This window comes from Heterocephalus glaber, unplaced genomic scaffold (genome assembly GCF_053883595.1).
Source record: "Heterocephalus glaber isolate CG9 unplaced genomic scaffold, H.glaber_assembly_v1.0 deba00001538, whole genome shotgun sequence".
Taxonomy (NCBI): Eukaryota; Metazoa; Chordata; class Mammalia; order Rodentia; family Bathyergidae; genus Heterocephalus; species Heterocephalus glaber.
The window spans coordinates 25,099,100-25,116,250 of NW_028258333.1; the positions used below are offsets into that span (position 1 = coordinate 25,099,100).

Genomic DNA, 17,151 nt, shown 5'->3' on the forward strand with positions numbered 1-17,151 from the left:
GTCTTAGCTCAAATCTCACAGGAGGTCTATGTCCAGCTCACACATTCTCCATGATTATCACTATGGCCACCTCCCATCCAGTCACTGTGGAAGGGTAGCACTGGAAATCCTGAAGTAAAGTTGCTCTATAGTTGTTCGGTGGCATCTTAATTAACCTCTTCTCAAAATGGGTCATGATTAAACCCTCTCAAATATGGCAGGTGCTGTACTGGGCTTCTCCAACTTTAGCCTGTCCTGTGGAAGGAACCAATTTTGGAGTACAACCCCATGCTGCTTTTGCAGTTTGCAATAATGATGGACTTTTCTTGGGGCTAAAACTGCTGGCTTCATCTGTGTTTTTTCATGGAGTTGCTGACCTTCTGGGATTACCTTATGTCTGTTGACAGGTTCCTCCCCCTGGGAGCTGGGATGAGCTTTTCAGACGGCTTTGTTCCTTTCTTTGCATTGAGCTCTGGTCCCCCAGCTTCTCCATAGTTTCTAGTTTTCCTATAAACTTACTCCCATCCCAGAGATCTACTTCTTTTTTCTCTTCACCAAGGGGTGTTTTTCAGGTGACTCAATTCCAGGTCCAAAAGAGGCTATATTTTGCTGCTGATTGCTATTCTACCATTTTTTTCTCATAAAATAATGTTTTGAATAAGAGAAAGCTGTATTCTCCTTTTTTAAGTGAAGTAGCTAACAGGTAATTAGTGTTTGTGTAGTAGAAATACTGAGTCAAAATTTATGAGGATTTATTTATTTATTTATTTATTTATTTTGTTACTAGGGATTGAACTCAGGACCTGGCACTTGTGAGGCAGGCAGCAGTAGCACTAAGCTAAATCCCCAGCCCAATGAGGATGTGTTCTTAAAGCCTGTGTAATTAACAAGCTCCCTTAAAAATTTTAATGTGTACTTTTTTTAGAGTGACCAACCCTATACATCAAAGTATACTGGGAGGGATAAACTTTCTCAAGTCAGTGAAGTTCCTATATACCCTTTCCCCTAAAGCAATAGATGCTCAATCACCTCCAACATAAAAGAAAGATCAGTGATTTTTCAAACCTAAGTGCACAATAAAATCATCTGGGAAGCCTTTTTAAAAATGCCTTTACCCTACTCTACAGACCCTACACAGAGGGTCTAGGTATTTTAAAAGCTCTCTGGGTGATTAGATTATAGAATGGGACAAGATTCTGGAAGAGATGATACAGTCCCTAAACCAACAGCCAGCCCATCAAGTTTCCATGAAATGAGAAATAAATATAGAAAGACTCTTAATGCCTTCATTTTTATATATTTAGTGATGTCCAATTTTTTTTTTTGGTAAAAGAAGGCAGGCAGTGGAACCACTGGGCTAAATCCCTGGCCCTATATATTTAGTGATTGATATAAACTCCTATCAACCTCAAAGATTATCTTAGGGCTTGGTGACTAATGGCTATTTCTGAGTCAAAAATGAAATAGCACTTATTTTCATGATGTAATAAAAGTTGACTCATGCCCCATGAATCAGCAAATATGATCATCTGAACAGAGCCTAAAGTCAAGTAATCTACGAAAATATATTTTGCCTAAGTTGTCACACAAGATTTGTTAGATATGTTTAAACTTTTTAAAAAGAAAGAAAGAAAAATGTAACTGTTAAATGAGTAATGCCAGCCTGAAATTTGAGCCAATAAAGAATAGTGAGGAGCTAAGAAAATTACATTTATTGGGAGAGGAAAACCTTTGTACCAGGCAAACATTTTAAAACTTGAAGCCTAACTTATTCCATATATTTCCAGTTTTAAAACCTCTGAGTCATATTATAAACCATTATATTAAGAAATAAAAATAAGTACAAAATTACAGTAGATAAAGTGCAAGAAGAGTTTTAAAGAAGATGTGACCATGGATACGTTTCAAAGGCTGAAGATTTTTTGGACATCTTTTAATTTAATTTTGAAAAAATTTTTCATCTTGAAATGAATTCAGAAATATAATACAAAAATAGTGTGGCCGTTCCATGCTCCTAGGGCAGAGGAGCTGAGCCAGTCCCAGCACCCAGAAGGAAGCTCCCCTGCCACCATTCCACTCTCCTAGGGCAGGGAAGGTGAGCTGTGTGGGTGCCAGAAGCACCCCCCCACCCCCGGGGAAATGAGAAGACACATAAACAAGCCTCAAAAACAGACTTCCGGATCACCTACAGCAACCCCAAAGGGAAACAAGATGGAACAATCTGATACTCAACCACCTGGACTCTCTGAACTGGCAACAAAAGAGGATCTGGGAAAAATGAAATCAGAAATAATTACTCAGATAACAGCAAAGATTGTGCCCATAGTGCAAGACATGATTAATAAATCTAGAGAGGACACAGATAAAAAAATAGAGGATCTGAAGAACATGATGGAAGCCCAACATAGGAAACAAATGGATTCTATAAAACAGATGCAAATAGATTTCCAGGAGATAAAAAAACTCCATCAAAAGTCTGCGCAGCAGAATGAACCAATGTAAGGACAGAATTTCAGATATAGAAGATAAGATTGCAATTAGTGACCAGGAAAAGAAAAATTGCTTTAAAATTATAAGGGAACATGAGAAATCAATCCAGCAGCTGCTAGATGATGCAAAGAAGAATAACATAAGACTGATTGGAGTCAATGAAGAAACGGGAGACAGTGCAGATGACAAAAAAACTGTTCACAGAAGTGATGGCAGAAAACTTCCCAAGGAGGGGAAAAGAACTTAACATACAGATAAATGAGGCATATAGGACTCCAGCTAGCCTTGATCAAAAAAAAATATCTACACATAGGCACATAATAGGATTCCAGAAATCCAACAGAAGAAAAAATTCTACAAGCAGTCAGAGAAATGAAACAAATCACATACAAAGGAAAGCCCATCAGAATCACAGCAGACTTCTCAACCCAAACCCTCAAGGCAAGAGCTTGGAGTGATAATAAAAGAATTTAATACAAAAAAAAAAAAAAAAGAGCTTGGAGTGATGTATTTCAAGCCCTGAAGGCAAACAGTCTCCAACCTAGACTGATGTACCCTGCAAAACTATCTTTCAAAATTGATGGAGAAATAAGATACTTTCATGATAAAGAGCACCTCAGGAACTTCGTGAATACCAAATCAGCATTTCAAAAAATTTTAGACAATACCCTAGGAAAAGACAATGAGGATCACAACCCCAGGCAGCCTAACAGAATGAATCCATTGGGCGTGACAAATTAAATGCAAAGGGGGAGAATCCAACAAAAAGAAAGTCATGACAAGGCTCTTAAAACTTTTAACTTCATCTCCCTAATGAGTGTATAATTCAGTCTTGTTATTGTACTGATTAGTATTTTTCTGATTCTAGAGTTGCACACCATTCCTTGTGCTATACTGGCTATTTATCATCTTCTTATGTCTACTTTTTAATTGGGTTGTCTATTAATGAGCTCTAAGAATTCTTTATATATTCTGCTCATAGGTTATATGCATTGTAAATATGGTCTGTTTAAGGACTACTTTTCATTTTAATGATGTCATTTAAAGTTCTAAATTTTGATGGAATCTCATTTATCAATTTTTTTCTTTTATACATCATGTTTTTGTATCCTAAGTAGATCTTGCCTACCCTAAATTCATAAACATTTTCCCTTATAATTTCTTCTTAAAGTTTTATACCTTTTAGGCTTTCATATTTAGGTTCATTGATCCCTTCAAGTTATTTTTATGTATGGAAAGAAAGGGTTGAGGTTAATTTTTTATATACAGATACCAGGTGTTCTAGTGGCATTTGCTGAAAACACTATCTCTTCCTCGGCTCTTGAATTGAGTTTATATTCTATAAAATGCTAATGTTAAATAATCTTTCAAAACTCAGTGGACCATATATGTGTGGTTCTATTTCTAGATTCTCTCTTTTATTCAAATGATCTATATGTCTTTCCTTATACTAACACTGCCTTGATTACTGTACCTTTAGAAGAAGTCTTAAAATTAGGTACTAAACGTCTTCCAACACTGTTGTTTTTTTTTTTTTTTTAACTTTTCTGGGTCCTTTGTACTCTTACATAACTTTTAAATTTCAATATCCAGTTCTTCATTTATAGCAAGTATACATAGACCTGAATTTTTATATATACCTTGTGTTTTCTTATCCTGCTAAATTCAAATACAAGTTCTAGGGGCTCCTAGAGATTTCTTAGTATTTTCTCCATAGATGATCATTTCATCTACCTATAAAGATTTTGCTTCTACCTTGCCAATCCTATCCTAATTGTGTCATTTTATTGCCAGACCATTTTGTTGGGGCCTAGGTTTCAAAGTTTAATGGACAGATAAAGAGTAAGCATATCTGCCCTTGTTCCCCACCTTAGGGAGAAAGCATTGTGTCTTCTCCATTCATATAAGGCGTTCTCACTGGAAGTATGGAGTACATGTCTTTAATCTGTTGAGAAGGTTCTGCTCTACTTCTAGTCTCCTGATAGCTTTTACCATGAACAGCTGTAGAATTTAGTCCAATACTTTTTCTCCAACTAGTGACAGGATCATATGGCTTTTGCCTTTTCTCTGTTAAAATGATGACTTTTGGGGGAGGATCTTCCAAAGCTGAACCACCAGTGCCATCCCTATAACAAAACCACTTTCTACATACTGCCAGATCTGACTTCTAAGAGTTTGTTTTGTTAAACAAATTTCTATCTATGTTCATAAATTTTTCTTCTGTTATCTTTATCCAGTTTTAGGATTGGCACAGTGTTGATTTTTTAAAATGAGGGGAGAAGTGTTCCTTTTTTTTCTGCTTTAAATGTTTGATATAATTTATCAGTTAAAATGTATATGAGCCTATTTTTGTCATGTAGGTAGGTTTTCAAGCTAGGAATATACTTTCTTTAATATGTGCTATTTAAATTTTATATTTCCTCCAGACTTAGTTTCATTAATTTGTCTTCCAAGGTACTTCTTAGAAGTTGTCAAATTTATTTCAAAACAGATTTTTGAAATGTGCTTTCTATATCCTTTTAAATTCTGTAAAATCTGTGGTCATGTCTCCTAGGTCTTGATATTTTAATTTTAGAAATGTGTAATTGGTATTGTGTGATAGGAAGTAAACGTCTAGGGGGGCAGGGGAAGTGAGAAGGGAGGAAGGGAAAGTGGAAAAAAGTGAGAAAGGGAAAAAAAATGGAAATGGGATCTTTGCAAGTGGGGAGGGGTGGAGGGGGTGAGGGGAGGGCAGGGGAAGGGGGAAAAAATAAGAACCAAGATACTCACGTAATGGTACAAGATCCCAATGATGTATGTAAATGTATTTTATACCTTAAATGTACCAATAAACTTAATGGTGGAAAAAAATAGTGTGAATACTTTCTGTATACTCTACTAAAATTCTTCAAATGTTTTATCTAACATGACCTCCAAACAATGATTAAAATCAATACATTTTCTCTGACACAATACATCATCTAATTTATAGGCTTTTATTCAAATATCATCATTTATCCTTTTACTTCAATTCAGGACCTACTCCAGATCACACTTTGCATATGGCTATGTCCCATTAATTTTCTTTAATCTAGAATGGTTTTTGTCATTCATGACTCAAATTTTCAAAGAATGGTGGTCAATTATTTTGTAGAATGGCCTTCAACATGGGTTTGCCTGATGTCTGTTCATGATTTAATCTTGTTACGTGTTTTTGGAGCAAATACCACAAAGTGATGTTGTATGCATCTTAGTACATCATTAACAAAGAGTATGATAATGATTTGGACCATTGTAATTATAATAACTTTAATCACTAAATTAGGGTGGTGCCTGCCATGTTTCTCTATTGCAAGGTTGCTAGTTTTCCTTTGTAATTAACGTGAAATATGTGGATAGAGATTTTAAGATTATGTAGATATCATGTGTCTTAGTTACTTTTCTCATTGCTGATACAAATATCTGACATTCAAAAATAACAGAGTCAAGGTTTATTGTAGTACACAGTTGTAAAGGTTTCAGAGTTGTAGCGTGAAAGTTTCAGTCCATAGTTGGGTGGCTCCAAGGCAGGGTGGCATGCCAGAGGGGCATGTTCAGAGGTGGGAATTTTGGAAGCTTGGATTATGGGAACATTATATTCATCTGTGATGAGTTCATAGATAGATGTGCTACTGGGAGGTAGGACCTTATCAGAGAAAGCTGGTCACTGGGGGCATGACCTGGAAGAGCATATTCTTGTTCCTGGCTCCTCTGTTCTCTTTCTGCTTCCTGGCCACCATGGATTGAGCAACTTTTCTCTCCCATGTCCTTCTACTATGCCACTTCTACCTTGGAGCCAGTTAACCATGGACTGAAACTTTCATGAGCCAAAATAAACCTCTCCTCTTTTAAATTGTGGGTGTGGGGTATTTTGTCCAAGCAATGGGAAATGAATATGATGTCATTGCTTCTAGGCTTTCTCTACAGATGAATCTAGGAAATATAAGTGTGAAGACATATACATATATCTATATCTATATCTATTTCTGTATTTATCTGCATATTAAAAACCACCAGTTCATGTTTATAACTCCAATTTTAATCCAACGTCACAAAATTCATTCTACCTTTACTCCTTTTCTTATTTTTAACTCTTTTCTCTGATCATGAGAAACCTAGTTTTCATTCCCTATAATATGTTAACTTAGTTTTCCAATCTCACACATAAAGTAGAAAATGTACCTTCCTGACTGTTCAACACTGATATATAATTCTCTTCCCCAAAAGTTCATAATTGCATAATTGTACTCACTCTCCCTAAATAACCAAAATATCATCCAATTTCTTCATTTTTATCCCACTAAGGATGTAGCTCTTCATGACTGAGCAAACTGTGACTAAAGCAAATTTATTAATCACGAGGACTTATTAATCACTTAGTATACAACAGAAGAAAAAGAACAGGGATGATAGGAGTAAAGAGAATTTAAATTATAAAGATCAGAAAATTGGAAACACACACACACACACACACACATTGCATGTTAGTATAATCAAAACACAATTGTCCTAGAATGGGTATGTGAATTGAGAATGAGAGTATATTTAAACAGTCCAGTCAGGGTGAAATTGGAGATGCTGACTTGGAAAAACTGACACTGAGGATTCTCTTTCCTTCTGCATCACAGTATGATAAAGCCGACAGGGGAGGGATATATTTGTCAATTAATCTGGCAGCTTCAGGTTTTCTTCTCTGGGAGGCAACTCTGTTCATTGACCTCCATAATCAAATCTGGAAAAGTTATTTCCCTTTCCATGAGCTGTGAGTATGCTTTCAAAGGGCCTGAGATTGCTTTCAATTTAAGCAGTCATGGACCATGGTTATCCAGGACTGAGATTTCTTTAGCAATATAGTTCCTTTTCAAGCTTAGTTATCATCAAGATATTTGACTAGTCACTCATATTTGTTATGAAAGCCTGTCTCCTGAGTTTAAGAATTTCTACTGTTTAACAACAGGACTGCATTGTATTATCATCCCTGAAGGCCTTAGTGTAGTGGTTGGTACTTTTATCTTGGCTTCTGTTTCTGGAAAGTTTCTGACAATAGCTTGGAGCATAATGACTTTCTCCGTCTTCATGCTCCAACACAGCTGCTCTAGTTTGCTTTGTCAGGCAGGACTATTTAGTAGAAACCATTTGGGAGTGTCTGAGGGGTTAGGCTTGTCTTTTGCCCCAGTCATACCTCTTGTTTTTTCTTATATAAATCTAATCTTGGAATAAGGCTTTTGGTGTTTGCAGACTTCTAGAGTCTAGCCATTTCAGGTTACAATCCATACCCAGAAGGACTCTTCCTGAGTAAGGCCATATTTCTTACTTTTCTGCTTTCATACAGGCCATTCCATTTTAACATTGTCCCTATATGGTAAGATCTTCTTGTAAATCTGTAGTACTTGATTTTTTCCTACCATTTTCTCTGATATATCTTGTAGTTATATGGCCTAATGCCTAACAGGTCATTTTTCATCTAGTTATTTCTATTCAGACAAGTCTACATTTTGAAGTTTGTATTTTAGTGCATCCCACTCCTGGAACCAAATTCTGTATCTGTTAGAGAATTCTTTGGTGGCAATAAACAGAAGACCTTATTCAAATTGTCTTAACCAATAAAGAAATGTATTTATTTTTATAACTCAAAGTCAGAAATAAGGAAACTTCAGAGTCACTACTGTGTGTGATTCATCCTTCTCTTTACACCAACTTCATCCTTTAGCTTGCTCTGTCCCACTGTCAAAATGCCTCCAATGGTTTCTGCCTTTACAACATCACTCTCTAACTGTGAGAGGAAGAACAAGAAAAAAAAATTTACTTTTTTTAAAAAATTTTTTTGATACCAACATTACATGCCAGAGTCCTGATGGGACTGTTTATGTTACTTGGCAACTCTAAACTAATGAGAAATAGAGTATCTGTGACTTAGACCAACCAGTAGCCATTCCATGGGTGGTTATTTGGGAATAGTAGACATCAAACTGAGAAGAAAGTACTATTAAAAACAAGAAAGTATATTCTGTTTGGCAACTGGTAATATTCATTACCAATAATTATCAGGCTTTTAAAAATAGCTTCATATCTTCTTTCTAGTAAAATGGTGTTAATTTGTATGTGAAATTATCTTACTTATATGCTTCTCTTTGAAAAATTTGAAACTCCATGAGAACAGGAACCTTATGTACACTATTCATTTCACTTGTAGTAATATGCTTGGCATTCCATAAATATTTGTTTAATGAACCATCAAGAACATAAAAAACAATGAATGTTAGTGAGTATGCAAGGGAACAGGAACTTTCCTCCATGGTGCAAAAATACACATTATGAAAATCAGTATGGAGATTCCTCAAAAGACTAAAAACAGAAATACCATTTGAACCAGCTGTATCTCCCTGGGTATATTCCTAAAGGAATTTAAAACATTATTCTATAATGATATATGCATATCCATGTTTATGGCAGTACAATTCACAATAGCTAAGCTGTGTCAACAGATGGATTGATAAAGAATATTATTCAGCAAAAAAAAAAAAAAAAGAAGAAATTCGGGATCAAGACACAGATAGTGGATATTTTCAGAATCTCCCCAAAAGATTCTAATGGGCATCAAAGGTTGAGGACCACTGCTCAAGCTTTTACAATCTGAACTTTCCATCAATAACAGCAATTATCAGAATGAGACCATGCTGCTAAAGGGGGTGGGGGACATTCCAGGACTTTTCTTCACTAGATCTCCATAGTCACCACTGTGTCCTTTACGAAAAAGGCCAGAGAAGGTAGTGCTACCTTTACTGAACTCCATTTCTATGGAGTTACCAGACACACAAGAATATTCACAAAAGATACCCAGCACTGCTGGAGTGCTTGTGAAGGAGAGTGGTGGGAATCTGGTCTCCCCCGTCCATGTTGGGTTGACAAACCAACAGCATTCTTTACACAAGGAGGAAGGAACATCTTGGGAAATGTCCCAAACAAATGCAGCTGTTTTTTGTTTCAGGAGAGGATGCCAATAACATTTTGTTCCTTGGGGCTCTCAAGAATGAAAATGCGTGCATAGCTATAAAAACAACAAACTCATAAGGATAATTACCGTTATTAATCAATATGTCATATTAGCACTTATTTAAGATCATTAAGTTATAGCATATATTTTGGTCTGCACTCTATCCCAAACTTTATGTTGAGATATTTAACAAAGGGAAGAAGAATTATCACCAGCTGCTGGATGCCTTGTAGCATATTTCAATCACTCAAGGGTCAAGCTTCTGTGACACCTTAAATAGGGATTATTTCAGAAACTCATCCCAAAGACCAATTCACAAAATCTACAGACCCACTCTGTCAGGTGTCACTGTCCTCATTCTACAGAGTTGGAAACTGAGGCTTAAGAAGGTTAAGTAATTTGCTCAAGGACTAAAAAGGCATAACCTACACTCAAGTATATATCTCTGAAACTTAAATTCTTAATTTTTTTGAGTCAGGAAGAAATTATGCTACTCAAGAATATCATAGACTAGAAACCAACCACACCAATGAAATGAAAGCAAACATTCCAATTAAGATATGCGTATTTGGTTCTGATGATTTGTTCCTCATATATTACGGCCTTAGCTGCTTTACTTCCTCTCTGGGATCCAAGAAAAATATACATAAGGCTGGCAGGCAGAATCCTCCACTCAAACTGGATCAGCAGTTCCTCATGATTTGTAGCTCCCAGCCAGGCTCACACAGCAGGCTATGCTGAGCCTTCATGCACCCAGCCTCTGGGACAGGCATTGAGCCCCAATGATGTTTGCTTAGAAAGTGAATAACAAAATGGCCACTTATGAAAGACAGTTGGTGCAGAACCATTTTAGATGGGAAAAGGTTTGTGAATTTTCTGGACCAACACTTTCCATAGTAATATAATGCAAGCTGCCTGTATAATTTTAAATATTTTGGGGCTGGGGATTTAGCTCAGTGATTCTGCCACCTACCTTGCAAGCTCAAGGACCCGAGTTTGATCCCTGGTGCCCCCAAAAAAAGATTTTTAAATATTTTAATGATATATGTTTAACTAGACAAAATATAAAAATTAGTAAAAAGATAATTCCCATTCTTCTTGGTTTTCTTTTTTTTTTGGTTCTATATCTTCAAAATCTGGTGTGCACTTTATACTTAGAGCATATCATAATTGGGACTGTCACACATCAAGTGTTCATTAGCTACATGTTCTTAATACCTTATTGGACACCACAGGTCTAGATCATCTGAACATACATATTAGATGTACTTACTATATACATAAATATATAACATATAAAAATTTCTGATACTTTATCATTATTTGAGCTTCAATTTTCAGTAAGCCAGTCTCTAACTTATCATGAAGAATGTTTCAGTTGGTAAGATAAGAGTTTTTATTGGGTACTATAATTGTGAGATACTGTACTGTGCTTGAATCTAGGACCACAGGGTGATCAAAAATGGAACATGGAGCCTTGAAATCCTCTGATGGAGATATTTAAGAAAAAAGATAATGTTCATCCATTTGAAATCCTGGAAGTACAATTCCAATTCTAAGTTAATGGGGATGTAGGGAGAAATATTAAGTAAATGGAGATCTAGAGTTGAAAATTAATTATTTGAGATCCTCTTATGAATTCCACACTCCTATGTGTTGTAGGCAAAATAAGTTTATAGAATTTTAAAAAATCTATCAGACTTACATATAAAGAAACTGTCTTGGGTTTGGTTCCCTCAAAGTTCCCCACAAGGATTTGAGTTTGAGCCATCTGTTGTATTTGGGAAACAATCTTACGAAACCTAAGAGGATGAAGAAGTGAGAGAGTGAGGGCAAGTAAGAGAAGACAGGAAGCATAAATGGACATGCTTCTGCTGTGAGTGAGTGGAACTTGGCCCCTGTATGGCCACTCGCCTACATGTCTCTATCTGCTGTGTTGTCTGGTTCCCACATACAGGCAAAACCTGAGAGAGGTAGGTACTGTCAGAGCACCCAGAGCCTGGCTTTCCTGCGGGGATCCTCCCTGACCCATGGAGAATCCTCACCCTTACCCATTTCAGGTGGAAATTCCATTTGTTTTCTCTTCAGCTCTCTCTTTTAGCCTTACTGGGTACAGAGGGTTAGGGTGAGGGATAACTCCCTTAGCCTGCCCCCTTGGGAGTTTTGCAAGCCCTGTCCCTTCTCAGCTCTGGAGAACATTTATTGAACTCTTTAATCCCAAAGCAGCCTTGAGTTTCTGCAGTTAAGCACACAACTAGTTGTAGGGTCGGTGAACAAGATGTACATTTATTCCTCCTTCTTGGCTAACACTTCTACAGTCTTTTCCTTCTCCTCTCCCATCATACGCTTGATTTCAGTAGGAAAAGGGGAAGAAGCAGTTTATGTTCAAAGAAATCCCCTTCACCGACTTTCCATAAGCATTGCCACAGCCTTTTATTTATTTATTTTTTTTTTCTTAAATTCTTTTATTGGTACATTTTAGGTAAATAACACATTTACATTTCTCATTGGGAACTTGTACCTTTACATGATGCATCTTGGTTCTTATTTTTTTCCCATTCTTAGCCCTCCCTTCACCCCCTCCACCCTTCCCTATTTACAAAGACTTTGTTTCCATTTTTTCCATTTCTCATCATTTTTCCTTTCCCTTCTTTCCTTTCCCCTGCCCTTCCCACTTCCCCTACCCCTTTGGACCTTTTCTTCCTATTTTGCATTATCAATTATTCATTCTAATCATTGGTACATTTTAGGTATATAATATAATGACATTCATCATTGGAAATTTGCACCTTTACATAGTCTCTCTTGGTTCTTATTTTTCACCCTTGCCTAGCCCTCCCTTCAACCCCTCCATTCCTCCCTATTTACAAAGACTTTGTTTCCATTTTTTCATTTTCTCATATTAATTCCATTCCCTTCTTTCCTTTCCCCTACCCCTCCCACTTCCTTCCCCTTTGCCCCTTTTCTTCCTATTTCACATTACCTATTATACATTTTAGTCCTTATTTACCCTTTCAGTTTCCCACACCAGAGAAACTATTCGGTATTTATACATGTGTGTCCTATTTATTCCACTTAAGAGCATCATCTCAATGTGCATCCACTTAACTATAAATGTCTCTAATTTCTCATTTTTTATGGTTGAGTAGTACTCCATTTTATTTTTTAAAAACCCCACATTTTCTTTATCCAGTCTCCAGTTGATGGGCATTTGGGCTGTGTCTAAGTTTTAGCTATCATGAACTGTGCTGCTATGAACATGGGTGCACATATATCACTGTGGTATGATTCTTTTAATTCTTTGGGGAAGATACCCAGCAGTGGAATAGTGGGGTCGAATGGGACTTTCAGTCCTAGTTCTTTGAGGTATCTCCATACTGATTTCCACAGTGGTTGTACCAGTCTACACTCCCACCAGCAGCAGAGCTGGGTTCCTCTTTCCCCACAGCCCTGCCAGCATTTGTTATTGGTTGATTTCATGATAGCAGCTATTCTTTCTGGAGTGAGGTGGAATCTCAGCATTGTTTTCATTTGCATCTCTCAAATGACCAGTGATGTTGAACATTTTTTCATGTATTTATTTGCTATTTCTACTTCCTTGTCTGAGAAATGTCTGTTCATTTCAGATGCCCATTTTCCGATTGGGTCTTTAAATTTGGGAGGTCTGATCTTTTTAAGTTCTTTATAGATTCGAGATAGTAGATCTTTGTCTGAGGAAAAGCAGGTGAAGATTTTTTCCCACATTGTGGGTTGTCTCTTCACACTGCTGGTGGTTTCTCTTGCTTGCCACAGCCTTCTTGCATGCAGGTGAAGGTGGGTGGTCGCCCATCCCTTACAAAAGTAGTTCTGTCATTTTAGCAAAGCTCTGCTGCTGATCTTACATTTGTTGCCCTTGACTTTGGAGCTTGAATCAAGACCAGCACCAATCCTGTGTGATGTATTGTGATGGAAGTCAGTGGGACAGCCACCTTACAAGGCTGGCAAACACAGCCCTGCCAAGACACACTTGAGAGTCACCACATTTCCTCATGACATCTTCCAACATTTGTTTTCAACTTTCAAAAGCAAACTCTGCTTATTTCCCTCAACCACAGGACAATTCCTAAGTACTTAAAAAGTGGGAAACATACTTTTCTTTCTTTTAGGGTTATGAAATAAAATAACCCAACTGGAACATAGAAAAGACATTCAGTGCCCTTTGCTCCACAATTACACCAGTTATTTAATAATGAGTTTTAACAAGAGTGTGATCAGAACATGAGAACTGGAGAATTGCCTTCTCCTCCTCCTAATAGTGCTTAGCCACAAGAAACTTGAAATGAATTAAATTGAATTACCACACTAAATGATTTCTCTGTCCACCTCTGAGGAGGTGAAGATGCCTCTGAGATGGTAAAGGAGGAAAGTGGCATAAGATTATACTTTTAAATTCCTAGTGAAACTTCAATTCCAAAACAGTATAAATCACTCCTTCTACCTCTCAGATATATAGCAGAGAGATCTATAAGCCACTTTTTCTGTGCCATTTTTTTTCCTTACAGAGAATTTGTATGAATCACAATAGCCATAAAACTATATGACTGAACACTGATAATTACACTACTTTTAACTGAAAGAGAACAATGGCTTTAGTTTCCTGATGGAACTGTCTTACTCAGCCATAGATTTTCTGTCAACATGGGGCCAAGAGGGTCTGTTTCTCTGTCTTTGTGGAAAGTCAGGTCTGGTTGCCAATAATACCCAGAGGGGCAGCTGGCTACAGCTTTCCCAGAATCCCTGCTCAAATCGGGCTGCTGCCTGGGTGAGAAGGTCAGTCCTCTCAGGAGAGGGTACTGCCCAAGCTCGCTCATCCCCAGAGGCTCTGAGCCTTCACAGAGCTGAATCCTTTTGAGCCAGCATAGTGGCAGGACGCCCAGCCATCTAAGGACAAACCTTCTCCCCTTCTGCTCTTACATGACATCAGTAGGCACAACAAGTGCCAAAGTACAAGAGATTGTCTTAATAACTGTGATTTAGTCTTTCCCTTCAACATAAAAGTAATGCGCCTTCAAATTACAGTATGTTCCTTCAAGAGCAGAATATTTATGGAACAGCAAACAGTCCCAGTGGTGGAACCCAGATCAGCATCTTCCTTTCAAATGCTTTTGCATGCACTCAGTGAGCCCCTTGGCAGACATTGAGGGGTACATTGCACTAATATTACCCCCATCAAGGCCATGGAAGTGGAAGCTGCATTGAGTCACATAGCCAGTCACTTTCAGGGTCAGGACCGAATGAAAGTCAGGTTTCCCCATTCTTAGAGAGTTCTGCTGCTTTAAGTGAGGAAAGGAATGCCATGGTGTCATTTTTTAAAGAACTTTTATGATTGCAGAAGTAATTTGTGCTCAACATAGAAAATTGGAAAAATACAGAAAGCATGGGTAAGACCAGAAAAATCACCCATATTCTCAGACTGTCATGACTTGGTGACCTTTGGATTTATAATCTCATATGTACTTGTTGGGTTTTTTTTAATGATGTTTTTCCATCTTCTCAATTATAAAAGTAATACATACTTATTATCATAAAAATCAGGAAACACAATCATGAAGGATATCAAAAGCATCGTATGATCCCACCCACCAAGAAGTAGCAATTAGAAAGCAATTTCATTGAATTTGACATTTAGAAAGTCTCTGAAGTTGCAACATGCCTCTAAGTCAAGGACAAGAAACCAGTGCTCTGCCATTATCCTCATTTAGGATCTGGGCTGATTTGTCTAGAATTTCTCTTTGTTTTGCTTCCCTATTCATAAATACAGGCAAGAGTTTCTAATTAACTTCACAAAATATTTTTGGGATCAATAATATGACATTGGTTGGGAATTTTAAATGTTTTGAAAGAAATCTGTAATCTCCAGGCCATGAACTACATTCATTCAGTTTGGGCTCCTTCCTGCCAGGCCAGACCACAAGGAATTGGGGCCACATGAAAATAGTAGAAGGCGGTTTGGCCAGAGATGCACAATCCAGCTTTATCTAGGCCAGAGCATGAAAAGAGCTGACAAAGCAGAGGGGAGTATGGAAGCTCATCATTCCTCTGTACTGTCAAAATCATCCACGTCATATTTAAGTGCAGGTGCTAAAGGCTTTGGGAAGAGAGAGAGAGCTTTCTTCCAGGGAATTTATACTAGCTATCTTTGGAAATATTTTTTAAAAAATTTTTGCTGTGGCTCTAAAATGCCTTAAAATAGATGAGGGAATGGTCCACCATCTAACTTGGTACCTGTCTTAATGGCATGATTGCACCTGAATCAGTAGAGCAGACACTATGGCTCCATCAGCCAATGAGCAGTAGCATTTTGGAAGATGAAGGTATTTGGATACTATAGAATGTGAGGTTTCAATGGGAACTTAAAAGGAAGGTGGGGTTTTCATCATAGATTCAGTGGTGGCTAGAAGTAAGCATTCAGGTATGGACTACCTAGCTAAATATGAAAACCAATCAAACAGACAGAAATATTAGTGCACTCCTGATGTGACCCAGTCCACTGCTATCTCAGGTTACTCTGTGTGCCATGTGCTTCACAAAGCCTGCCTCTCCTGCACATCCCATGTACACATAGCAAATGACACCTCCATCCACCCAACTACCCCTAAGTCAAATTCTCAGCCTTGTTCTGGACTCTGCCTTCTTTCTCACAACCCATATCTAATCAACTACCAAGTCTTGCTGATTCTACTTCCCAAGTATTTCTCAAATCCTCTACTTTTTTTCCATCCCATTTAACCACCACAGTCCAACCCATAGTCCTCTCTCAGTCAGTCCACTGTTAGATTGCTCATTGCTTTTCTCATTGTTTCTTCTGTTCATTCCCCAGACAGGCTGATCCTTTGAAAATCTGCCTGACAGTGTTAGTCCCCACTAAAACTTCTCCAATCATTTCCCTTAATTCTTTTAATTAAAGAGCAATATCTGTGCAGTATGAACAATTGTTGAATTTAAGCTTATTAATATTTTCACAAACCTACAGTCAGGTAACCACACCACAACATGAAAAATATAAAACAGTGCTTTTGTATGGTTAAAAATAAAACTATTATAAATATTCACATAAAATTTTTTGTGTAAGTGTAAGTTTTCATTTCACTTGAGTAAATACATAAGAGAAATATTTCTGGGTTGTAAGGCAAGTGCAGATTTCACTTTATAAGAAACTGCCTAGTGATTGTCAAAGTAGCTGCACACTTGTAAAAGTTGAGAGGATAAAGTCCTACCTCCTCCTTAATTCTTCTAGTGCCCTCTGCATTTATCTCCCACCTGTGCCTCCATTCATACCCCTCTTCATCAATGGACCTTTCCACACTTTTTGTCAGTTCACCACACTCAACTTCATTCATTCTTGTGAACAAGTTCTTCCTAATTTTCAAGACTTACCACATCCCATGTCTTTTGCCAAAAATACTTTGGTACTCCTCTCCTTTGCCTGAACAAATTTTTCACCTGAGCAACTCACTGGCTTAAACATCTCTGCCAAGAAGGCCACCCTGAATCTCAGTTAGGTACCCCCTGGTATTCCCCACATTCATTCATTCATTCAACAAATGTTTGATGAATAACAACCAGAATATAGGCTCTGTTTCAGGCCCTTGAAATATGGGATTGAACAAAACAGACAAATGTCCAGGGAA

At 37.4% G+C, this 17,151-nt stretch overlaps 1 long non-coding RNA gene across 1 annotated transcript in view; it reads right to left on the minus strand.

The window, feature by feature from the left end:
• The window catches only part of LOC110350103 (uncharacterized), a 181,580-nt gene that overhangs the window by 42,505 nt on the left and 121,924 nt on the right, over window positions 1-17,151 (minus strand). The gene's annotated exons all lie outside the window — the stretch shown is intronic.